At 57.0% G+C, this 26,259-nt stretch overlaps 1 long non-coding RNA gene across 1 annotated transcript; it reads left to right on the plus strand.

The window, feature by feature from the left end:
* On the plus strand, positions 3,384-20,836 carry LOC102166504. Its single transcript, XR_001301501.2, has 3 exons — positions 3,384-5,424; positions 7,496-10,006; positions 19,129-20,836. It is a non-coding gene; the product is annotated as an uncharacterized LOC102166504 (long non-coding RNA).

Here is a 26,259-nt window from a genome sequence, read left to right on the forward strand (position 1 = left end):
ATCTGGCAGCACAGAGAGGCTGTCCCCTCTCCCCACTCAGCTGTGCAGGAGGGACAGTGGCACCTGGAAAAGTCCGAGACAAGGGTGAGAAGAAGGTGGGGGAGGGGCAGGACGGGGGGCCTGCGGGTGGGTTGCAGCCCATTGAGAAAGGGCCCCCAGCTGCCGCACTGGCGCCACTGTATCTGCTCGGAGCAGATAAGACCTGCGGCCTGGTCTCTGTGAGGACGCCAGGGAGGCCTCCTTGGGGAGAGGGGAGGACCCCTCAGGCCCCCGCTGTCCCTGTCTCTGGAAGAGGACGGTGGAAGGTAGGCGCTGTCCTCAGGGTCGTCCCAGGCCCTTCGTTACAGGGGCGCAGAGACTAGAGCGCTGCCCGAACAGAGCACGCTCGCCCTGGCCGCAGAGGGTCCAGGGCCATCTTGGTGCCCTGTGTGATTCTTCGACGGGGGGTCCTGGGAAGGGACTGTCAGCTGTGTGAATACGTGCTGTTTTTTTTTTTTTTTTTTTCTTTTCAGGACTGCACCTGTGACATATGGAAGTTCCAGGGCTGGGGGTCAAACTGGAGGCCTACACCACAGCCACAGCCACGCTGGATCTGAGCCACATCTGTGACCTATGCTGCAGTTGGCAGCAACACCGGGTCCTTAACCCACTGAGCGAGGCCAGGGATTGAGCCCGTATCCTCGTGGACACTGTGTTGGGTTCTTAACCCCTGAGCCCTGACAGGAACGTCACGTTGGTTTTTCAAATCTTCTCCTCCAGGAGTAAGTGACGCCTTGCCACCTGCTTTTTGATGACGGCATTCACTGGGTTTACCCACAACTGTGTGAAGGTCCCTGGGGGGGGCACTGCAGGGTCCGGACCAGGACGGGAGGGTGGAGGACCGGCCGCCCCGCCCTTTGGCCCTGCTTCTCCCGAGGCGTCCAGAGTCCTGCCTGGACCAGGAGCCTCGCTCTCCCGAGGCTGGCAGAGCCTTTCTCTGACTCTGGCTGGGACCCCTGAGAGGGTCCTGCTGGGTCGGGTTGAGAAGCAGCAGAGCCAGGACCAGCTCCACCTCTTGCTCCTGAAATAACACCTCTTGCCTCCTGGCACCCCTGCAGGGCAGGTGACACACAGCTTGGGCTTCTCCACGGGAATTCCCAGCCAGCCCGGTGGGGGCGGGGACGTTGGGTCGCGGCACTTCCAGAAAAGCCAGTAGGGGAGCAGCCGCCGGCTCCTCCCTGCTGGCCGGGCGGGCCGCCCTCCGTCCTGGGGCCAGAGTCTCGGCTGAAACCCAGGGCGTGCCTACAGGGCCAGGACCTTCGCGAGAGGCTCCCCAAACCCAGGAAGCTGGCCGTCGGACCTCACCCAAGAGGGAAAACTCGGTGGTGCTGACAGTTCGGACCCTCTAGAGTCTGGAGAAAAGCTGGAACCTTATCTGCTTAGGAAGGAGAACCCAGCAAACTGTGTGTTCTGACGACCCCCCTCCCCCGCCCAGGGGGCTCAGGGGTGGCTGTCGCTGGCGCTGGTCCAGGGCTCAACGTCCAGCCTCAGGACCGTGCCCACCAGCAGGAGACGCATCCCTGAGGTTAAGGCGTTTCCCCAGGGCCCTTGGCCTGGGACACTGTGGGTTATTTTGCATTTCGAACAAAAAGGGTACTAAGATTTAGCAGGTCCTTAAATGGCCTGCACGTGATTGATAACTTGGTGGAAGACAGCTCTGAGCACCTTTCAATAAGCCTGGAATCCCGAGGTTAGCATAAACAAAAGCCACCTGGGAGTCAAAGTGCGGGAGTTCCTGCTGTGGTGCAGTGGGCTAGGAATCCAACTGCGGTGGCCTGGGTCGCCCTGGACACACGGGTTCAATCCCTGGCCCAGCTCAGTGGGTTAAGGATCCAGCATTGCTGCAGCGGATCCTGGCCCGAGAACTTCCATATGCCGGGGAATAGCCAAAAAAGAAAAAAACGCTAAAATTAAAAAAAAGTTATAGAAAAAAAAGCAAAAGAAAGATTAAAAAGTTGTTATATTAATGCATGAAATATTAATTAAAAAATTAAATTTTGAACTTAATTGTGAAGCCGAAACTGATTTGAGAGGCTGTCCGTGGGGCCCCTCCCCGTGGCAGGGTCGTTAGAAGCGTCCCCTGAGCAGTGTCAGAATCTAAAATCTTCTGCATCTTCAAAATGCTTCTGTTGTATAAAACATAAGAATGCTTCATAACCGTGGTTCTTAGCCTTCTGGGAGGGCCTTAGGCTATCTGAAAAGCTATGGACCCTCTCCCCAGAAAAACACACATGAATGTACAAACATAGAATTTTGCATAACATTTCAGGAGCTTTCCAGATGCTGCCGAGACCGTCCGGGACCCCACGCCCGTTCGTCAGTGTGGCCTGTGTCTCGCCTCTAACTGCCTTCGTGAAGGTGTGCCTTTCTGAGCGGCCAAGGCTGCCATCCGCACGGTGCCCTGGGCCCTGACGCTTCATAACCAGCCAAGCCCGGCCCAGCATTTTCAAGTCATCAGAGAAACAGAGGGGGGACCTTTCCCACTAAAGACGAGTCGCCTGTCCAGGTGGGAGGTGGCCTGTGGGCTGGCGACTAGGGTTTGGGCTCCGGGGACCCTGGGTGATCCCGCCCCCCCTGCTCCCCCCCCCGTTCTGTGGGAGTGGCCAACACATGGAATGGGCCAATCACACGGCCTTTGCTCCCGGACTAGAGGCACGGCCTGCAGAGGGGGCCCATGCCCCCAGTGGGGCGTCGGGACCCAAGGCCCTGGGGCACCCCTTCCCTTTGAGACCCAGCCTCTGTCCCAGGCTGGCGACCCTCGGACCCAGGACCCAGAACCCTGAGGTTGGGGAAGAAGTTCACGAAAAGTCGCAGAAACAGGGCTGGGCTCCGGGGCGCGAAGGGTCCGGTTCGGCTGCCCTCTGTGGCACAGGGACAGGAATTAAGGTCAGCGACGCCGGCGGGCAGCGAGGAAGAGGCTGGCCGGGCCCTGCAGCTTTGGGCCGGGCTCCACGATTCCCGGGGCGCGGGGGGCGGGGGGAAGGGCAGCAGAGGGTCTGCTCCTGGGGCTGGGGTCACCGAGGCCGCACGGTGTAGCGTGTCATCTGGAGCTGAGAGTCACGTCCTCTGTTTCAGTCCGTCCCTCTTTCCTCCCAATGCTCACGCACACACCAGCGCACACACACGCGTGTACACGCATGTGCATGCAGGCCGCCGCCAGGTCCGCGTGTAGGAACCGAGTGACTCTGTTCAAATCTCCCTCCTTCTCTCTTTTCTTTCTTTCTCCCTTCCTTCTGCTCCCTCGTCTTCTATTTCCCTCCCTCCCTCCCTTCTCCCCCCACTTTCTTCCACGGCATGGACGCCCGTCCACAGATTCACACACAAGACAAAAAGGAGTGTTTAAAAGGAAGAAGTCATTGTCTTTTAACCAAAACGGTGTGTTAATTCAAAAGGAGTTTTGTTTTTTTCATTACTTGGGAACAGCTCTATACACTGACACGGTTCCAAATGCATTATTCATTTTGTTTAAAAATTTACAACCTGCGCCTCAATAATGCATCCAACAGGAGGACATAAATTCACTCTAGGCCAAGCACTAAAAACCGGATCGGGGCGTCTTTCTTCCTCCACCCTCTGCAACCGACACGTTCCAGGATCCGAGCAGAGCAAGCCAGGAGGGACCGTCTCTCCCCCACCCCCGAGAGCACTGGCTGCCCCAGGTTTCCGTGTTTCACGATCAGTGTGGCAGACGCAACACGGCCAGGGCTTCATTCTGCCGAGCGGAAGCTGGCCAAGCGGTCGCAAGGGGATGGGCATAGACGGTCACGTGCCCGCAGGGATCGGACAGGAGGAGGGTAGTCCGGGAAAAGAAATGCACACAGATGGCTCTTTTCTTCCTTATAGACGTGTGTAAGGCTCATCTCAAACCTGCCCTTTCCTCCAAGGCCCCAGCTCCCAGGTCTTGTAAAATCCAACCGTTCAAATATTCCGAACTGTTAGGAGTCGCTTCGTAAAATACGGGGTTGAAGAGCTCAGTCGCCTTCCCAGCCCCACTAGCCCGGGCCGACTCTGAAAGGGGCCAGCGTGGCCCTGGACATGCTCGGCTGCCCACTCCGCCGGCTCACCTTCCCCGAGACCACTCCGTCCAGAAGGAACCAGAGCCGTGAGGGCAAAGCGGGTGTGGCGGGGGAGACGGAGGTGGGTGGGAGCTGTGGGTACCGCTCTGCCTTCCGGCCTCCATCCTGTCCCAGGCGGGGTATTATTCCAGGATGGGCAGAGGAAAGGCCTGGAGGAATGCTGAGCCACAAAGCCTGGCTCGTCCTGGTTTTTGTCATTTGAGACGCTCCTGGTTTCGTTTCCACGGTTCAGCACAGACCGTTTAGCGCACGCAGACATTTTTATGGTTGAATTCCTTGTGGCAAAGACTGGGCACATATTTCTCTGAGAGTGACGTTTCTCCTTTTAGGTGGGCCTGTGCCATCCTACATCCCCAGAGCCAAGGGTGCACGCTTTCCAGCGGGCCTGGCACAGTGTGGCTCAAGGACCATCTGGTTTGGAGTCCGAGAGCCAGGAACGCAGCTCTGGCCAGGATGGCAGGTGCTGTGGCCGCCGCGGGCCCAGGCGCACGCTGCCTGCGGGAGCCCCAGGGAGGGTGTGTGGCCCGCTGGCGAGGGTTTGGGGGTCAAGGGGCCAAGTGCACAGGCAGATGGAGCAGGAGGGAAGGGCCTGTGTGTCCGAGCTCTCCTTCTTTTAAAAGAGAAGCCAGATTTAAGTCTTTAGGTGAAATTTCATAGTTTAAAAATATTAACCAACCCACAGGCCTGCGGGTCAAAGTCCTAGCTCACCCTGAGCCCGGCCGCCCCTCACCAGATGGGACCCGAGGCCACGCGACCGTAGAATGACCTGTCCCAGGCTCCTGCAGGCCTAGGAGGTGAGGCCGGGACTAGAATTCCGATTTCTCCCCGAATAGCAGCAACTCTTTCTGCGGTGCTGGCTGATAATTACCCTTTGAAACTATCATTTCTTCACAGGAGGAGGGGCCTGCTACCTGATAGTTCAGTGGCAGGGCTAGACCATTGTCCTGGCCTCTCAGGGTCCCTAAGACTTATATAAACCCACGATACTTCCATAACATTCAAATTTAAAAAGCTTTAAATATAAAAAATTTTAAAAGAGAGAGGTTACGTGACACATATAGTCACGTATTGTGTAAGATCTGACTACAACCTCCTGTTGGCAATGAGAACAAGCACATGCGGTGACTGCTGGCCACGGGGGGGAGCAGAGAAAAGCCCCAAAGATTCCAGCCCCCAGCCTCGTTTATCTGCGCTGTCACCCCAGGCCCACGGGAGTTTGCAGTGGTAGAAAGACGGGAAGATGGAAGATTGTGTCGCTGAAACTCAAGGCAGAGATAGCAGTGGCCTCAACACACCCTCGGATAAGGAGGTGGGCGCTGCTCGCGGAATGCCTGGAATTCCGCTCGGGGGGAGGGGCGGGGAGGGCGCCGGCGGGGTTGGGGGGCGCCCTCTCAGCCCCGTCCTGCACACGGGTGACTTGCAGGGGGTAAGTTGCTTCTGGCCCCGGGCAATTTCACCTCTAGGATGAAAGGAGAGGGCCGGGCCGCTGTCTCTCCAGCCCAGAGCCTGTGATCTCTGGGATCTGAGACCCGGTCTCAAAGCCCGTGGCCTTGGGCAGGTGAGGTCCGGTTTCTGTGTGTCCGTTTATCTGTGAGAGTCATCTGTTGGGATTCGCGAGAGACCTGCCGTGCCTGACACGGGCTCTCCACCGCCCCCTCCCCGCCCCAACGGCATCTGTAAGAACCCAGGGCTCGCCCCCAATCCAGACAGACGGCAGGATAACAGCCTATGAGGCAACACGCCCGCCGTGCTGCCTTGCATGCGGCGTTTCCCAGTGACCACGAGGCCCTGCACCGGTCGGGAGGCCACTGTCCTGCCCAGAGGGCTGGGAGTCCCGGAACCGTGAGCATATGCCATTGAGGACACACGATGCTCTTGGCTCCCCGGGGGCGCGTCTGAAGATGGACCCTCTGAAGATTTGCTAAAAGCTGCCCAACCTGTTCCCAGGGAAAGGCGGCCGTGCCCAGCCCGGCTCGTTCTGCATTCCAGCCCGCAGCTTTCCTGGGCAGAGGAAACCCGCCCCTGGATGTTGGTGGCTTTGGAATTTCCTCAGGAAGAGTGGTCACCGACAGGCAGCCTGGGGCTCAGGGCGCGGCTTGTGCTCCGCAAACCCTTTTTCCTGAAACCATGGGTTTCACTGTGGGTGATTTAGGGGCTGGGGGTGGGGGGCTCTGTCCACGGCCTCCTAGAGGTTCCCAGATCCTGGACTGGGGAGCCCCACGTGTGGCACAGGTGTGCAAAATGCTAGTACCCTGAAACCATGACAACCGCCATCCGCAGAGTGTCCTCAGACCCCGGGGGTCCAGGGCAGGCCCACTGGACTCCAGGGCGCTGCTCCCACCCTCTCCGATAAAGACAACGTCTAAATTCTGCTGCAAACGTCCCGCTGTTGGAGAACCTCGCTGAGCGTTGTGCTCCTGGGTGTCCCGAGACCCTTCTCAGCCGCGAGGGGAACGCGGAGCCCTCTGTCCTGGGCTCTGCCTCCCGACAGCTCTCTCGTCTGGAGTCTCTGTTCTGGCCTCCCCGCAGCGCTAGTCTGGGCTGAGCAGGGCATGCTGGTCAAGGGGGCCGGGGGGCTGGGACAGGGGGCTTCGGGAAGGTCCCTGCAGGTGCCCTGGGGCGGCGGGGGCCGCGGGCGGGATGGGGGAGCCGAACCAGCTCTGCCCTGCAGCCTGGCCTGGGGAGCAGACAGGACCCAGCTCAAGGGGAGCCCAACCCCAGGCCAGGGATTGTTCTGTGGAGGAAATGTACTCTGAAAAATCTACCCCGTATTACACTTTTCTGTAGAAAAATAAGAGCAGCTATTTTTTTTTTGTTTGTTTGTTTTTGCCTCACGTCGGCATATGGAGGTTCCCAGGCTAGGGGTCTAATCGGAGCTTCAGCCACCAGCCTACACCACAGCCACAGCAACGCAGGATCTGAGCTGCGTCTGTGACCCACACCACAGTTCATGGCAATGCTGGATCCTTAGCCCACTGAGCGAGGCCAGGGATCGAACCCGCATCCTCAAAGATACTAGTCAGTTTCCTTACTGTTGAGCCACAGTGGGAACTCCAGAGCAGCTCTGGCTCTAATAATACAAACTGTACGTGTAGATCCCAGCCAGTCGTCTGGGCTGGAAAGCGTGGATGTGGTGGTTTAACTAGACGTGGGGCATGCCCGGTGCCCTGGCACCCCCTCCCAACCAGAAGGGATCTCACAATGGGAGGAAGGGGCCTGGCTGACGCAGGACGCCGCTGCCCAGAGCAGCCTTTCTGGGGATTATTCTTTCTGTGAGAGAATAAGATGGACCTTCAGGGGTTCACGCCTCCACTGGGGTGGCATTCTCGTTTGCTCGCTCTGCAGATAGTTACGGAAGGCATATCACGTTTTGGTTGTAGGTCCGGATTCTGGGCGGACACAGGTGGACAGTCCTCGTCCTTGTTATGGGGAATGTCTGGTCCAAGAGGAGACACACACACAGGTCTGCGCGGGTGAGGGATGTGGTGAGTTCTGCCACAGGTCAGGCATGGAATATTCTAGAACTCAGAAGAGGGACGTTTTGGGCAGCGTCCTGGAGGAGATGCAGGTGTACAGACCAGTGGAGAAGGAAAAGAAACCAGCTAGGAGAGTAAGCAGAATGTGATGAGGGGCGTGGAGCTGTGTGTGGGCTGCGAGGGCTCAGGGTGGGTGGGCGAGGAGGAGAGGCTGGAGCCTGGCCCGGGGGCCGGGAGCGTTCTCAGCTCCTGGAATGGGGCCTGGATCCCAGGGGCACCTGCAGGGATGGATTAGAGGGGAGCTGACTGGAGGGGCCTCCTAGACCAGGCGAATGAGCAGGGGGCTCCCGGAGGGCCAGCTACGTGGGAAGGAGCAGGGCTGGGGACAGATCCCTTGGGGCTCACCCAGGGAGAGGGGTCGCCGCTCTGAGGGGAGGCTGTTGGGAGGAGACCCCGTGCCCTGACGAGCTCTGCCCCGGAGCCAACAGTGCCCGGCTCAGCTTCGCTTTCTGTGATCCTGCTCGGAAGCCACACTTGCCGTCTGGCGCTGCCCTGCACGCGGGCATTGAGCACCTACAGGTGAGCAGCAGGTGGCCGGTTCCAGGCACTGAGGAAGGAAAGAAGGTTCCAGCAGACGCCTCAGGTGGCAGAGCTGAAAGGCCCGGCCCGGTCAGCGTTCATTGTTGCTGCCTCTGTTTCTGCCGCCCAGCACCCTTCCCCAGGAGGCCGGGTGGGGCCCTCAGCCCGTCCCCATGCGTGCGGACCACGGAGCCCCTGCCTCCACGGGAAGCAGGCTGCGTGCTCCTTCCGTGCCCTCTGACTGGAACCCACGAAGCAGCACCTCACACAAAGGCCCCACCACAGGGCTTTGGCCCTGCGGGCAGCAGGGCTGCATGGTGAGGTGGGCAGGGCTGGAGGGTCCAGTCAGGGGGCTGCAGGTGGGGGCAGGGAGCCGAGCAGTGGGGGACCAGGCCTGGGAGCCTGGCGGCTGCTGGCAGTGTCACAAGCACAGACATCCTGCGGGCAGGTGGCGAGGGCTCAGCGGGCAGAGAATGTGGGGAGCCTCTTCATAGGAACCTGCTGCCGGGGGCTGCCCCCCGCCACGGCCCCCGGAGCTCCCGGCCGTCAGCGACGGGCACCAGGGTCCTGTCGATTAGGAGCTTGGCTCCTAACCCCATGGCTTGGATGTGGGAATGCCGGTCTGCCTCTTCCTGGCTCGGGAACCCAGGCCTTAACTTTCCTAAGCCTCGGTTTATCCCCCCGAAAATGGTCTTCGGTCAGTCCGTGGGGCTGGCCTGAGGATTCCGTGGCCCTGGGAATCCTGGGAAGCTCCCGGCCCTGGGGAGGGTCTGCCACCCAGAACGGACCTGGACTCCGTCTTGGCTCCCCTCCGTCACCCCCGCTGGGAACTTTCTCTCACTGGGTTCCCGGGACTCAGCACGGTAACCGGTACCCGGCAGGAGCTGATTAAAGCAGGAGCAGGAGTGAACCACTGGACCAAGCGCTGTGGTTACTGATGGCGAAGCGCAGCGCTGGGAGGGCAGGGGCCTCGGCGCCCGCAGCCGGGGCGTCCTGTTCCTGCCCGCTCCAGGATGCAGGCTGGGTGCTGGTTTGGGAGCCGGCGCATGTCAGACCCTCAGCATCCGGGTTCAGGTGGGAGTCTGGGCACTACCTCCTCTGTTCCCTTCTCAGAGCCGGGCGTCTAGAAGGCATGTCCCCAGTAGGGCTGCTCAGAGCTTCCCAGGCTGCATGCTGAACACAGGGCCCCACCCAGGCAGCAGCCGGGCGCCCGGCACGCCCTTGGCTCGGGCCCCCAGTCTGAGGCTGCCTGGGGAGCCTTTGCAAACACTGCCATTAAACCCAAATCGCCCAGGGGCACCGAGAGTTCAGGGGCCGGGGCTCTGGGAGGTCGGGTGTTGCGGCTGAGGGCAGGCTGAGCGTGGGGGTTAAGGGCCCTTCCCTCCGGGGTAATGGCACGTCCTGCAGGAAGTTGCACAAGGTCCAGTCTGGGTCCAAAGACACGAAGTTCAGAGACTGAAAACCGTGGGCTGCATGTCGTCTCTTAGGGGTGAATTTAGGCCACTGTTCAAAATGAAATGTTTGGTCAGAGAGCCCACACTTGTGCAAACACTGAGACAAGGGCAGGGCCCACTGGGAATTGGCCAAGGCCGGGAGGGGCTGAACTCGCAGCGCTTTGAAGACGTGCCCGCCTGCGGTCTGCAGACCAAACGCTGCTGGGGTCTGGGTCCAAGGCCCGGGGTCTCTGAGGACGCACCTCCTTCCCAGCCCATCCCTGTGCCCTCCGGGAGTGCCCTCCCTCGAGCGTCAGTGCCCAGGGAAGGATGGCTCCCCAGGCCTCCCCAGTCGGGTGACACCTTGGGGGGGCTGTCGGCACAGGTGACACAGGCAGCACAGGTGAGAGTGGGGGCTGTGCTCCAGACAGATGGGTGTGGGAGGGGGATTAGCGCTGTCAGAGGGAGGTCACTGACAGGGCTGGAGGGGCGGCACAGACGACACCAGCTGTCTTTTGGCTCCAACAGCGGGACAGTGCGTGCAGTGAGGCCAGGAGGGGGGCAGGCTGGGGTCAGGGGAGGTGGCCACGTTGGACTTGGACGCATCACAGGAGGGGTGGGTGGGGACTGCGGGTGGTTTGAAGCTTGGTGCAGAGTCTGGGCTGGAGCCCTGACACTTAGATGATGATTCCGGAAAGAGGAGGAGGCCAGGACAGCGCATGGTGACGGGAGGGGCTCAGAGGGAGGGCAGCCCAGGACGGCCCCGGAGGCCCCGCAGTTGAGGGTCAGGATGAGAGGCTGAGAGGGAGGGAGCCAGGGAGACGGGGCGGGGGAGGGGGGGGGCGCGGAGCAGGTGGGCGGGGCGTTTGCACGCAGCCCCACGCTCAGACCAGCCGCTCAAGCTGGAGCCAGTCACTCTGTGTGTTACCCTGTGTTCCCTGCACCCTTGGAGGACTGGCGCGTTATTTAGGGAGTGATGGCGTTTCTGGGTGATGGAGTCCAGGACGAGGTCCCTGCGCAGCGGGTCTGATAGAACAGCCTGGACCTCGGAGCCAGTCCTGCTCCTTGCCAGCGCTGCCCTGGTCCAGAGGCTTCAGCTGTGCGTCGCAGAGGTCACCTCCGGCCGGCTCCCAGGGTGGGGGAGTGGGGACTTGGTCCAGCCCCCCTCTGCACTGGCTTTGTCTCAGGCAGGCGCACTGCCCACAGGAGACGCCCAGCCCAGGGCAGGGGCGCCGGAGAGAAGGGAATGCACCCCCATGGGACTTCTGGGTCCCGCCTGCCCATCTCCAGTGCAGCACGTGCTGGCACAGCCACGTGATGGCAGAGGGGGCGGGGCTTCTGGAAAGGGTGGTGCTGGACAGGTCACAGGTGAACACACGTGCATGTGCACGCGCAGTTGTCGGTGAGATACGTGAACACGTGCACGCGCATGCACACAGTTGTCAATGAGATACCGGATTTCACCTCCCGACCTCGGGCCGCTCTGACGAGGGCACCTGCTGCCAGAGCGATGGGGCTGAGCGCGCGCTCACGGAGACGGCCGCGTGGAGCTCTGGGTCCACAGCCCGAGCAAAGGCGGCCCCTCCAAACGGCAGCGTCAGTGTCACAGTGGGATGGGGACGGCGTGGCTCCGGGGGTTAAGGGGCACCTGTGTTTGTGCCGTGGACGCCCTGGGGCTCCGTCCAGGACGGCTGGCTGGGTAGCTCCGGTGCCCGATGAAGATGTGGGCAGTGGCCAGTGGCCTTGGAGCCGATCCGGGTCTGCGGTGGGTGGGCCCGGGGGCCGCCTTACCGACCCTCCGGGCAGAGCTGCATCTTCAGTTACTACAGTTAGGATGGGAGAGGGGCCCCGAGGCAGGGATGCCCCAGTGAGGGGGACGCAGAGCAGGGTCGGGGCCCAAGCAGCGGCGCTGCGTCCCCAGAGCCTGGGCCAGCGCCCAGGACGTGGCAGGTGGGCGATTCCTTAGCCGGTGAATGACCTCTGCAGCCTCACCTGGGAGACACGTTTTGCGTGTTTTCTGTTTCACTTCATCTCTGAAAGAGGACAGCTGGGGGGCGGGGGGGGGGCGGAGAGGAGCGAAGGGCAGGTTTCTGTGCCCAGCCCTCTCCCGGCCTCGCCCACCTCCTTGCCCGGTCAGAGCCGCCCCCACGCAGGCAGGCGCTTCTGGACGTCTCATCACAAGCCTGTTTCAAGGGCGATTTATAGTCAGTCGCCATGTAACTCACACGTTCTGGACACAAACACAAACTTATAAAGGACAGAGAACATTTCTCTCCCAGCCACCCGGACAAAGGGCTGCCCTCGGCCCAACGCTGTGTGTCCGCCTTAGACAGTCTCCGGGCTTCGGGTTTTATCAGCCTGTCTTGTCGCAGTTGGAGAGGAATTGTCCTGAAAAATCCTCACGCCGAAGCCAGGGTTCCCTTTCTCCTTTCGAATTCAGGGTACATCCTCGCCAAACAACAGCTGTGAAGTCTGGACTCTCCCATTTCGGTTTAAGATGAGGGTCTCTTTGTGAGGCTGGATTAGTGACGCTGGCCTGACCGCTTTGCAAGTCTCGCTAATATATGTGCAAGTGGGAAGAGAGTTGGCACACGAGGCTCCAATTTGCTCTGCCAACCGCCCGGAGTCTCCTCGCTGCCTTTCCTGTGAGACAGACAGATTTGGGATGGCTGAGCAGCTTTCAGCATCCACTTAGTGACTGCAAGGTACCCTGAGCCTTGGGGGGGTTGGACGCGCGGGGTGGGGGAGGTTTGCACAGAACCCAAACCCGTGCCTGGGGAGGAGGGCGGGGGACACAGAACATGGGCTCAGGGCCTTCATTCTGCGCCAGGGACTCCTGAGAGCAGCTGCGCCCACGGGCAGGTTCAATTTACCAAAACCGAGGCAATGTGGGGTTCCTGCTGTGGTGCAGCAGGTTAGGGATCCAGCGTGCTGCAGCTGTGGAGGAGGTGGAATCTCCAGACTGGATTCAGCCCCTGGCCTGGGAACTTCCATGTGCTGCTGCTGTATAGCTGAAAACAGAGAGAGAGAGAGAGAGACACAGGGACAGCGAGATGCCGAGCAGCTCGGAGGCTGGCAGGGAAGGAGGGGGCGCCCTGGGCCCGCAGACCGGTGCTGGAGGCCTGCGTCCTCTTGCCTTCTGCCACTTAGCAGTCTGGCCTGTTCGACACAGGTGATTCGGCCAGCCTCTCTGTACGTCTCCGCGCCTGTGAAAGGAGGCTGGGGTAACGCACCGCTTGTGAAAAATCAAGAAAGATCATGGATTTGGAACACTTCACAGACATTGCTCTATGTGCAGACTATGCAAGTTACGGGTGAATTACTATGATGAAAGATTGTTGTATTGTGTCATTGCTGAATCAAAGTTTAAGATCAGTAAACTGGGAATGTAAGCTGGTACAACCACTATGGAGAACAGCATGAGGTACCTCAGAAAACTATACGTAGAACTACCATATGACCCAGCCATCCCACTCTTGGGCATCTATCCGGACAAAACTTTCCTTGAAAAAGACACATGCACCCGCATGTTCATTGCAGCACTATTCACGGCAGCCAAGACATGGAAACAACCCAGACGTCTGTTGACAGATGAATGGATTAGGAAGATGTGGTATATATACATAATGGAATACTACTCAGCCATAAAAAAGAACAAAATAATGCCACATGCAGCAACATGGATGGAACTAGAGACTCTCATACTAGGTGAAGTCAATCAAAAGAGAAAGACAAATACCAGATGATATCACTTATATCTGGAATCTAACATACGGCACAAATGAACCTTTCCGCAGAAAAGAAAATCATGGACTTGGAGAACAGACTTGTGGTTGCCAAGGGGGAGGGGGAGGGAGTGGAATGGACTGGGAATTTGGGGTTCATAGACACAAACTATTGCCTTTGGAATGGATCAGCAATGAGATCCTGCTGTGTAGCACTGGGAACCCTATGTAGTCACTTATGATGGAGCCTGATAATGGGAGAAAAAAGAATGTATACATGCACGTGTGACTGGGTCACTTTGCTGTACAGTGGAATCCTGACAGAACACTGTAAACCAGCTATAATGGAAAAAATAAAAATCATTATAAAAAAAAGATCAGTAAAACCAGAGAGTGTGACAGGTGCACTTATGTTGCAAGAATAGCCAGGAAAAAGAGCCAAGAGGGAAAATGTGTGATTTCAGATGCCAAAACATAGCATTGAACCAATGGGATGCAGGAGTGAACAAAAAGCATTTTAATAACAGAGACTAGAGATTCTAGATTCAATTCAAATTAGTAAGGGAAACTGTAGATTATTTAATAAATAATAGCAGGACTATTGTCTATTAAATAAATAATAGTCTGTTTGGAGGAAATGCTAGATTTTAATTCACAATCTTTATGAAAATAATTTTCAGATAAAAAAACTGAACGTTGTTCTGTGATAATCTACATGGGAAAAAATTCTGTGTATGTCCGGGTCACTTTGTTCCATCTCTAGCTGAATCGGCCCCCTTCAGACAGCTTTCCTGGAAGCCCGTGGCCATCCTTAAGGCGGGAGCTGGAAGCACAGTTTCACAGAAGATGGGTTTCTGTTTGCAACTTGTAGGACTTTTGTGGCCGAAGGGAACGAATGGCTCTTGGGTTCATGGTCATGGGTGCCTGGATCCAGCTCCTGATGTGGGAGATACAAGCCTCTCCCTTGTCCGGGCCCTCTTTCCCTGCACCCATCCCCTTCCCCTGTCCTTCTGGGCTCACCTTGGGGTGTCCCAGCTGAGAAGCTGCAGCCCAGGGTGTGTCACAGCTCCCACACGGTGGCCTGTTCCTGGACTGCCTGCCATCTGCCCAGTGAGCCGTCTCCTCCCCCTGGAGCCCCCCGCGCCCCTGCAGAGCCTGTGCGAGTCAGGGGTCTGCAGGGAGCGTGTCCTGTGCAAAGGGAGGGTCACCTGTTCCCAGCACCCGGGGGAGGCGGCGGGGAGGGGAGCGCGGGGCTCCCGGGCCCGGCGGCTGCGGCCGAATCAGAATGACGTCGCCGAAGCCTGCGTGGGCTTTGCTTTGTTCCAAACACTGCAATGCGGTCAGGCGGCCTCTTGGTGGTCACCAGCCCCGGGGATAATGGCCAGCTCCTTCACCCGGGACCTTTTGGCGGCGAGGTAGCGTCTCAACCGGCTGGAGATGGCGAGGTTCATGGTTTCAACAGAGCGGAGCCCGGAGGATGCCCAGGTCTGCACCGGGACGAGGACGCTGACACCCAAGAAGAAGAAACTCCGGGGGGCCCTGCGGACGCCAGGCCAGGCCACGGCTTGGAAGACTTTCTTTTCTTTCCAAAGTAACTGTCAGCATCATTTCAGCGGTTTCTCAGTGCATCTGTTGTCAGAGCAGATAGAAATTTTTGTAAAATCATTGAAAAAAGACATCATTTATTAGATTTCATGGAACTTGTATGCAATGAAAAAAGAGGAAAAGGAAGGCAATGCATACATTTCATGAGTGAAATTAGTTCCTAAAAATTCTAAGGATCAAAAGAAGCTCAGAAGTCGGGACGACAGTTGACTTTCTTTTTTAAATTAAAAAAAGTTGTCACGTTATAACCTGAAGGATTGGATTCTGCTCTGCGCGTGCCTCTCTCCCGCCCATTTTCCTTCCCCGCCCACCTTGGCAGGTTGTCTCGCTTTCAGAGTGGCCTGTGCTCCCTCTGCTTGTGTCCTGTGTCCGTGGTTGTGTAGTGTTTAGCTGCCATCCTTTCTGTATTCAAATAGAGCCAGCATCCTTTTTTCATACTTTTTTTTTTAATTGATTCAACTGCTGTATGACTAAACTTTTGACATCAAGGTTTTTTTTGTTTTTTTTTTTTTTTGCTTTGGGTTTTCTTTTTGAGAAGTGCTGATGGGTGAATTTTTGCCATCAGGTATTTTGCCCAGATGGCCCGATGGAGGCTCTGTTGACCGAATTCTTCCCTGGTGGGGGAGGGCACCTCTGCAGGGCGTTCTGGCCGCTGAGCGCCTTTTCCCGGCCCCTGGCACCCATCTTCTGACTGAGTGTCACCGGGAGGGGTCCCATTCCGATGCCCCCTGGACGTCACCGATTTAGAGCTGCGATGTCTAGCTTTCTGCCTGGATGCTCGGGCAATGTGACTCATCCTGGAAATTCGGGAACTTCCGATACGTCTCGGTAATCAATGGTTGTGAACTGGTCACTCCTGGAACAGGAAAAAGTCCCCTTACATCCGCACGCTTGCTTTTTCTTTGTTTCAGGAAAATCTTCCCAGAATATATTTTTTTCTGTGTTTTCATTTCTATTTCTGACACACCAGTTGCCCCCGCATTTGGCTCACTTCTACGTCTGATTAGGAATTGTCACTGTTGATCATTTGTACACCAACAAGCCAGGCCCTCCTCCTGGTTCAGCCGATGGGCCTGTCTTGGTGTGACCCTCTCTCTGAGAGACCGTGGGCCTTTCCTCCGTGGAGCTAATTAGCTGTGAGCTGTGTTAGCTTCTTCCTCGTGGTTTTGAATATAAGCTTTAATTTTCTAATGATGAATTATTGGCCTCCATCTGTTTCTGAATCCCCTGCAACTTTCCCTTGTATTTGGTTGGAGCTGAAATCTGCTCTTGGTTTTGTGCATTTTGTGAAGAGCCTGGGGTCCTGGCATCTTCTAGTTCTAGCAAGTTCTCAGCTGGGCCTCTTTTTCTGGGGGTGCCCTCAGCCTCTGCCAGGACCAGGCCCCACCTGGGTCGTTTGCACCTGAGACTCTCCTCTGCCAGGTTCCCTGCCCCTGCGGGCCTTCTTGCTCCAATTCCTGCCCTCCCAGCGTTACAGCACATCTGTGGGACGGCCCCCCTTCCCCGGCCCGGGAAGACCACCTGCCCCCTGCCTTTCCTCAGACTCTGTGGCTCAGGGTTAGGGGTGGGTAGAATTTTTGACCCCAGAGGTCATTTTTCTGACATTGCCCATGGGTCATTTCTTTTCGAATTTATGTTTATTAGTGGAAATTTTCAGAGTTTTGTCCACTTACCTTCTTCCCCAGGATTTTGTTTCTAAGGCATAGGAGCTTTGTCAATGACTGTGCTGCTCTGTCAAGATGCCACTTTTTTTTTTTGTCTTTTTGCCATTTCTAGGGCCACTTCCACGGCATACGGAGACTCCCAGGCCAGGGATCGAATCGGAGCTGTAGCCGCCATCCTACGCCAGAGCCACAGCAACGCGGGATCCGAGCCGCATCTGCAACCTACTCCACAGCTCACAGCAATGCCGGATCCTTAACCCACTGAGCAAGGCCAGGGATCGAACCCGCAACGTCATGGTTCCTAGTCGGATTTGTCAAACACCGAGCCAAGGTGGGAACTCCCCAGATGCCACTTTTAAAAGCTAATGGCATGAAAATACTCTTTCCTTTTTTGGATGTTACTACTCTGCTTATGAAACGAGTTTTTACATGTTGATTATTGATTAGGTTTTGCGGATGGTAGTTCCGTGCTCTGGCTTTGTTTGGAGGAGACCCCCTGAGTGTATTTTAAATAAGTCAGAATTTCCAGGTAATTTCTGTAACAATCAGTTCCCGGGCCTCTTCTTACGGCACGTGCCCACGGCATTTGGTGCCCTTGGCCCTCCCTCCCCCGGACCCTCCCCCGTGTGGCCGCCCTCCGGGACGCCCAGTCCCCTTGGCTGTGCCCTCTCGGCCGCTGGCCTCTTACCCGTCCTCAGCCCTTTCTTTCTCCCATCCCCTCGACATGCCGATGGACGTTCCCGCCCCAGGATGGCTCACGGGCATCTCTAAGGGGTTCCTGGTCCACCCGCGGCCCGGCCCCAGCACCCCCCACCCCGGCTCCTCCACGGCCCAGGTGAGAGCCTGGCACCTGCCCGGTCCCTGTCCGTCTCATGCGCACACCCAGCCTCCAGGGAAGGGCCCCTGCCATCCACGCTGACCTCAGGCCTCACACTCGCCACTTTCCCAGCCCCGTGGCTGGAAGGGCTGGAAGGGCTCCTGCACCAGCCTTTCTGTTTCTGCTCAGTGCCCCCCCGGCCCCCGCCCCAAAGCTGATCCTCAGCAATGCACAGGGACCCCTGGCCTGGCTCCTCTTTCTCCCAGAAGGAAAAGGAACCACCGGACACCTGTCCTTCCTCCCAGCCTCGCCTTCCGACCTGGCTTCCTCCTCTCTGCTCCTTCTCACCCCTGCTGCCCTGCGGGCTCCCTCCCTCTGCCAGGAAGCCCCCCATCCCCGTGCGGACCCCCCACTTTCTGGTCCTCGCCCAGCTGCACTTGGAGGTGAGCCGTACCCTGGCCACTCCGTTCAAGGTGGGGACTCTCCCAGCCCCCACCCCCCTGCCCTCCCAGCCTCGAGGACCCTGTCGTGTCCACATCCTGTTCCTGGTGCCGTTTCACGCTCTTCATCTGTCTCTTGGCAGCGCGGGAGCTCCACGAGGGAAGAGGTTTATTCTGTTTTGCCCGTGGCTGCACCCAACACACAATAGGCAATACATATGCACCAAATGAATACATTAGTACAAATTCAGCTAGTGAGTTATGATGGAAATGAACCCAGGAGGGAGTTCCCTGGCGGTCTAGTGGCTACAGGACTCAGCACCTTCGCTGCTGTGGCCCAGGTTCAGTCCCTGGTCTGGGACCTGAGTTCCCAGGTCAGGCCGTGCACACTACGGCCAAAAAACAAAGACTAAACCATGGGAAGAGAAAAAAGTCTGCATTTACGTGGAAGCTCTGTGATTAGGGCCTTTGACTCCTAAAAGGGGGCAGCAGTGCCTCAGAGGATCGGGGTGATGGGCCCGCCTTCACACTGGGGGCGTGTGTCGGGAAGCGGAAACCTGGCTTCCGCAGCCTTTGCATGTGGTGAGCCTGGGACAACACCCAGAATCTGGAAGGTTTACAAACAGGGTGTCGCAGAAGAAAGAAGGAGAAAGTGTACTGGGGAGCCCCCGCCCCGGGGAGGGGGACGGCCTACCCCCCTTTTAGCAGCTCAGCCTCACGACAGCCCGGAGCAGGCCGGCTCAGGGTGGGCTGCTCCCTGGACAGTAAGGAGCCAGACCCTCGCCCCAGAGGCCGGCCCGTCTCTGAGGCTGCGGCGTCCAGCTAGTTCTCACGCTGTCCCCTCACCTGCCCCGTCCTTCTGGGCTTCTCCTAATAGACTGCATTGGGGGCCCAGGGGGCGTCCTGCTTGTGATTGGCTCAAATGAAAAAGTTTAATTTTGAAAATTATTCATTAGATTGACCTGTTTTGTATTCCGTCTTTCCCTGAGACGTTTCGGTGATTTGGCCTTGGTGTCTGTTACTCAGTGTGGACGTGGAAACCCCGCCTTTCTGCTGATCTTGGGTACAAGTCATGCTGGGTTTGCTGCTGTGTATAAAGCCGTCACGTCAACCACTGTGAACAATACACCCCAATTCCCCGAAACCCGACCTTCCCAGAAATTCACAACCAACCTTCCAGAATCCCACTTTTCTTCCTTGGTTTTATGCAGATTCCATATGGCGAGGATTTATTTGTGTGAGAGTTTCTTTAATAGCTTTTCCTTGAAATGCAGGGGAAAAGGCTCTTCCGTCTTCCTGAAGTAGCTCTGGTGCCAACGGAGCCCAGCGGGCGCATGTGACCTGGGACCGCAGGTGAGGCCGGGGGCCCCCAGGGAGGGAGGGTGTGTCCTGTGTGTCACCTGTGAGCGCAGGTCCGTTCCTTCCCTCTAACTCACTTCGTGAGGCCTCGCCTGGCCAGGGATGTCAGGCCGTGCGCGTTGTGCCAGCTGGACGGCCGCACAGAAACCAGACCGAAACTGCCATGAGCCACCTGCAGGCGCACTCCTTCCCTGCCACACTGTCAGGAGCCCGCAGACGGCCAAGGACGTTTAAACGCCTTAACTCGTCACATGATGACACCGGGCCGACAGGCAGAGCTGGTTTGTGGCAGCCCGGGGAGTGTCTCCGTGTCCCAACACTGTCCCCAGGCTTCTGGCCGCCTCCTTCCTTGTCTTCTGAACAGGATTGAATTCCTTCTCCTCTGGCCAGGACGGCACGGGAGCTGTTGAGAGCGGGAGCAGGTGGAAGAAAGCCCTGACTTAGCCTCGGGCCCGGCACCTGGGACCCTGGCACAAACCCCACCAGGCGTCCAGCCCCTCCCGGGCGCCGCCCCACCTGGTCCCTGGGGAGAGTTTCCTGAAACGCGCCGCGCAGCTCCCGTCTTGACGGCCTCCCAGCCAAGCTGCCGGGTCACTTGGAGGTGGTCCAGCATCTTTTCTCCTTTGAGCCAAAGGACACCCTGTTTAAGAATAAACCTCCTTGTACAGAGGCAGAGTTGTTAACTAGTCCTGAACTAACTGATCGGGGTGCTTCAAGGATTCGTCCGAGAGAATGCCTCGTTTGGAACCAACGCGTCCAGGGACAGTGCTGTTGTTCACACAACAACATACTGGGGAGGGCACTGCCCCTCGTCCTCACGGGACTGTGCCAGGCTTGTTCCCTGGCCCCCGGCAGCCAGGGATCACATCTACCTAAACAGGTGCCCGAGGCCATGCTGGCCACGTGCAGGGGGAGAGGGATGGGCCAGGGTCCTGACTTCCGGTCCCCTCCGTCCCCAAACTCACCAGAGCTGACCGCCACCCCCAGGCTCTCAGCTCTGCTCCTGGGGGTCCCGCCCGCGCCCCCCGCCCCACCAGGACAGCGGGCCTTGCCCCTCATGCTTGGTCCTGAGGCAGGTCCTCGGGGGCGGAAGTCAGATGCCATGTCACTGGAAGACTTTTCATGTCACTAAACTCTCACATCAGAAACGAGAGGTTCTTGGTGAGGCCCCGGGTCCCAGCTTTTTAAGGAGCCTGTACCATCACCACGTTAGCGCCTCTCGATTGGACCTGCTGTCCTGCCTCCTGTTGGAGGGACTGGATTTTACAGACGCCCGTCTGAGGTTCTCGATTAGTTCCTAAGCCTTTCAAACCAGGGGCTGCCTCACCCCTGCTTCCCCCCCCCCCCCCCCGCCGCCCCGGCTTGTCCCTCCCGCGCTGATTCAGGAGTGAAGGAGTGGGGGGGCGGGTTTCTGGGACCCTTGAGTATTTGCACAGTTTTCTCTAGATCAGAGTTCAGGAAGCAGGATTACTGATGCTAACGGCCCCCTTCTCTCGCTTCTTCTCTCCCTGCTGTGAAAGGCTGGCCCTGGTCTAAATCCCAGCGCTGACATGCAAGAGCCACGTCAGGTCAATGACTTGGCTTCCTGAAACCCGCTTCCCCCCACTTCCTGCCTCTGTCTGTTTCCCTCTCCAGATTTTTTTTTTTAAGGGCCGCACCCACGGCATGTGGAAGTTCCCAGGCTAGGGGTTGAATCGGAGCTACAGCTGCCGGGCTGCACCACAGCCACGGTAATGCAGGATCTGAGCCGCATCTGCAACCTATACCCCAGCTCATGGCAACGCCAGATCCTTAACCCACTGAGCGAGGCCAGGCATCGAACCCGCGTCCTCACAGATACTAGTTGGGTTCATTACTGCTGAGCTGCAGCGGGAACTCCTCCCTTCCCAAACTGTAACACCAAAGTCAAGGCAGACCCAGGATGGTCTGGAAGAGCTCTCTAAACACGTCACCTGCACCTGCACCCCTCCCCTTCCTGTCCCCACAGTATAGTAGGAAAGAATGGCTCTCCCCAGGTCACTGGGCCTCGCAGACACCCTGGCTTTGTCTATGCCTGGAGCTGGGTCACAGACTATGCCAGAAAAGGCACGGACAGTCTTGTCCTGGAAGGAAAGCCATGGCCAGCACGTGCTTGCGAGGGTGCTGGCCAAGGAAAGTGCAGCGGGATCAAACCCTGGTGCTTCAGGGCGCCTGCTGGCTGTGCGGTGTCCCCCACCCCTGCCCCCCAGGAGAGGGAGGCAGCCTGCAGTGGGGCAGCCACTCAGGTGATGTCTCCAGGGGTGAGGGCTCCCAGGGGACCCCTGCTGCCTTCCCGGACGGTTTCAGCTTTGGTCACTGTTGAGTGGGCCATTCTGATGCTGAACCCTGCCGAGCTCTTGCTGGTTTGCTGAGGGGCTCTCTGGTGATGTCTGGTGGCACCAGCCCAAGGCCAGCCCGTCCTCTGGGGTCACTGCTGGGGAAGGAAGCCATCAGGACACAGCTCCACCACCCGCCGCGTCTGAGCAAACTGGCTGCGTCGCAAAGGCCGGCCCAGGAGTCGCCTCACCCCTTCCTTCCGGAGGCAAGTCCGCTGGGCCCCGCCGCGCCCCACCACGCTCGACCGGGTGACGCTGGCTTGGCCTGGAGGGGCCGTCCCCTAGAGCTCTGGCACTTGCAGAGGCGGGCACCCTGACATGACGTTAGCAAAGGGCCACAGCTCCAGAGCGCGACACTCCAACCACACTTCCGAGCCTGGCCTCACGGTCCTTAAAAGAGACCCGTGCCCACGTGGTCACTGGGCTGTCAGTGCCCTGTCCTCAGGGACGATTGTCCAAGAACCAGGCTTAGCGGAGCCATGCCAGCCCCTCGTTGCAGATGGGGAAGGACCCAGCAGAAAGAGCAAAACTGCCCGGCCACAGCTGGCTGACACGGAACACACGAGTCCCCGGGATCCCAGACCTGCCCAGGTGACACCAAGATGTCGTATGTCACCGAGACTGTGTGGTCGCTTCTGTGGTCATCACCGTGGCAGCAGATAAGCAACAGGAAAACAGGGCATGGCAGGTGTGCTCACCAGAGAGCATGTAGAAAGGATGAAAATGCCCAGAGTGGAGGTCCCCCTCAAGCCCACCACGCAGAGAGACCACGATCCCACCTCCACGCTCTGGAGAGTTTTAGACGTGGACTTAGAGAAAATTGAGCAAAAATCCTACAACCAAAAATTATTTTCCTGACCAACTTTGTGTTCCTTTTGCTTTGGCCGCTAGGAAGCTCTTAATTAAATTTTTGGCCCAACTTCAGAAACAGGGAAGAAGCATACTTAGATGTCTTTCATTTACAATTCTTCTCCTTGATCTTATTTGATTGGAATATTTTTTCCTTTCCTTTCACTCTGATTTCTTCATCTGGCTTTTAATTTTATCTTATGGCAGTCGTCTTCAGTAAGTCAGGCAATAAAAAGAACAAAGCTTTGCTCACGTAAATCTGAGTGAACAGGGAGCAGTGAGGACACCACACCCAGACTTTGTTTAATGCCTTGAAATTCACTTCCGTTTAGCATTTATGTCTTTGTGTCATGGGGATTTATCACAGACCCAGGACACTTGGGGCCGCTGGCTGATGCACACGTGAGGGGAGGGGAGAACGCAGCTGGTCCTAGGTGTCGGCAAGGAGGCCTGGAGGGAGCAGATGTGATGGAGAGAAGGCCCGTCCCCGAGCTTCCTGAGGTCTCTCTTCTAGAGCCTGCGGGGTGTTTGATGCTGTCAGCCTGGCCACGTGGGGCCACGCCAGGAATTCTGATGGCCGAGGGCGTGAGTCCCCTGGGAGGTGGGACACAGGCTGTTATCCTCAATCTCAGGCCACCCCAGGGGACCAGAGAGCTCGGGCCACCCCTGGTGCCCGGTGGTGTGCAGAAGTCAGGGCGGGTCACCTTCAGGGCCGTGTGCAGAGGTCGGGGGGTGGGTCACCTTTGGGGACCTGGGGAACCTCCCGCAGGACCCTAGCAAACAGCCTGAATGGGCCCAAGGTGCCCGGGAGGGGCCCGCGGGGGGTGGGGGAGCTGGGAGGGCCTCTCCCACGCTCTCCCCTCCCTGGACGTGTGGGAGGCAGGCGCCCCAAAGGGTCACCTGGGAACGGAGTGTCACAGACACACGGCTGGGGGGGGTCGGGGGCCAGGGAGGGTGGCCCCATAACACACAGAGAGAGGCCGCTCTCCTGTCAAAGGCTGTGCCGCTGCCCTCTCGGCAACACTACCCTGCCCCAGCCTCTGCCACCGCTTCGCCCTGACCTACGCCCTCACGCAGGGTCACAGACTTGCATCCTCACACAAGGTCAGACTCACACAACCTCACACAGAGTCAGCCTCTCCTGCCCAGCAGGGCCCGTCCACCATGTGGTGGCCCCAACTGCGGCACCCTGGGGGGGTCCCATGACCATGGACACGCGCTGGGCTCCAGCAGAAAGAATCTCAGTGAGAGCCTCGTTTGTGAGTTTGTGTGCGCGGGAGTTTTTGGTGCATTTTCAGGGTCTGATGCCGAAGGATCAGAAAAAAACCTCAGATTTCAAAAGCCTCCTGTTGCCACAGCCGTCTCTATTCTTCTGGGTCTGTGGCAAGTAAAAACAAAATAAATTAATGTTTACTTAATTTACTAAATTTAAAAAATATATATTATTTAGTAAGATTTATTATTTAGTAAGATTTTCCAAGACAGGTGCTTGCCAAGTATAGAAGCATGGCTGCTCCTTCAGGAAATAACGTGTGCGGTCCACGTAGGAATGTTCTCTGGTTTGTTTGTTTTTTTTTGTCCTTTTGCTTTTTTAGGGTCACACACGCGGCATATGGAGGTTCCCAGGCTAGGGATCCAATCGAAGCTGTAGCCGCTGGCTTACACTACAGCCACGGCCGCGCGGGATCTGAGCCGTGTCTGCAACCTACACCGCAGCTCACGGCAAGCTGGATCCTTAACCCACTGAGAGAGGCCAGGGACGGAACCCACAACCTCATGGTTCCTAGTTGGATTCGTTTCCGCTGCGCCACGACGGGAACTCCTGAATATTTTCTGCTTTAGTGTGTATCAGGAAAAGAGAATACTGAAGACCCATGACTTGGCAATTATTTCTGCTTAAGAAAAAGGCTATAGTATGTTTTTAAGTAAAAAAGTGAGTCAGTTTAAGGAAAAGCAATGGTGGTACCTGTGGTGAGAAAATACGGCCAAAATTACGGGAAAAAAATAAGCGAGTTTGAGAATAGTCCAGCAGGGATAGTACGTGCTCCTGATTGGGGGCTTCTTTCTCACACAACGTTTCTTCCCTTTCTTTTCAGGGTTCTGTCTGTCACCTCCCTCCTGTGACATCCGCACGCCCCGTAAAGGGACTTGTTCACTTTGCTCTTTTTGGTGTTTGGAAGATCACATATTATCTTGTTTTAGATTATACTGGTGCGTATATTTAAGATTTCTAAGTAATTATCTTACATATGTGTGTGTGTGTGTGTATCTATATATCTTACACACACACCACACACACACACACACACACACGTAGGCCTTGCTCACGGTGTGCAGAAGTTCCTGGGCCGGGGATCGAACCCGTGCCAGAGCAGTGACAATGTCAGTTCCTTAACCTGCTGGGCCACCAAGGACCTCCCTAATTTGTATTTTTGAAACCACACACAAGTGGGTCTTGTGCACGTGTGTGCAAGCGCCTTGTGTGTGTGCGTGCACTTACTGCATGTGTGCGTGTCCATGCGCAGGAGGAAGGCCCCGGAGGACTCTCTAGTCTCCTGCCTGCCCGCCCCCCTCCGCCCTCAGCCTTCGGCTGTTGTTCATTTCATCTGGGTTTCTCTTCCTGATGGCTTTTGTTGTCTCTTTGTATTTTTTGTAGATTTTTTGGGATCTCATTAGATTTTGAACTTTCTTTTTTTTTTTTTTTTTTTTTTTTTTTTTTTTTTTGTCTTTTTGCTATTTCTTTGAGCCGCTCCTGCGGCATGTGGAGGTTCCCAGGCTAGGGGTCGCATCGAAGCTGTAGCCGAAGCAACGCGGGATCCGAGCCGAGTCTGCAACGTACACCACAGCTCACGGCAACGCCGGATCGTTAACCCACTGAGCAAGGGCAGGGGTCGAACCCACAACCTCATGGTTCCTAGTCGGATTCGTTAACCACTGCGCCACGACGGGAACTCCAAGATTTTGAAGTTTCTTTTGTTAATTGGTCTCAGTGGCCTTGACAGCGTTTCTATGTGTGACATTTACTTTAGTTATTTTTTTCTTTTTTGGGTCATTTTGTCTTTTTAAGACCACACCAGCGGCATATGGAGTTTCCCAGGCTAGGGGTCTGATAGGATCCGTAGCCACCGGCCTACACCAGAGCCACAGCAATGCGGGATCCGAGCCTCGCCTGCGACCTACACCACAGCTCATGGCAACACCAGCTCCTCAACCCACTGAGCGGGGCCAGGGATCGAACACGCATCCTCATGGATTCTAGGCGGGATCGTTCACTGCTGCACCACGAAGGGACCTTGACATTTACTTTCTTGAGCTAATTTTTGCTCAAGAAATTGGCAAACATTTCAGTGGCTGAGACATCTTCATTTTTCTAGGAGGCGTATTCTTTGTAAGGTCTTGTGGATTTGACATGAATCCTGCTGCTTTTAACTAAATCGTCTTTTTTTGATCAAAGGACAAAACGACGATGTAAGCATGCCAGCCTGTCTTCACCCAGGAGCCCGAGCCTGCTTGCTCCGAGGTGTGAGACTTGCTTTCTTCTCCTTAGCACTCTTGGGCGTGCTCGCTGTAGGGCTGTGGCTTTACCATCCCATTTTTCTCTGCGGCGTTGCTGGTTTGATCCCCAGCCTGGCACAGCGGGTTAAGGAGTGTGCCAGGTAGGTCACACCTGTGGGTAGGTCACAGCTGTGGCTCAGATTCAGTCCCTGGCCGGGAATTTCCATGTGTCGCGGGTGCGGCCAAAAAAGGAAAAACAACACCCACAAGAACTCTTTACAAACAGCTTGGTTCCGTGGCCGCCTGGAGCCCTGTGTTGTAGAAATCTGAGAATCTGCATTTGTATTT

Source organism: Sus scrofa, chromosome 1 (genome assembly GCF_000003025.6).
Source record: "Sus scrofa isolate TJ Tabasco breed Duroc chromosome 1, Sscrofa11.1, whole genome shotgun sequence".
NCBI lineage: Eukaryota > Metazoa > Chordata > Mammalia > Artiodactyla > Suidae > Sus > Sus scrofa.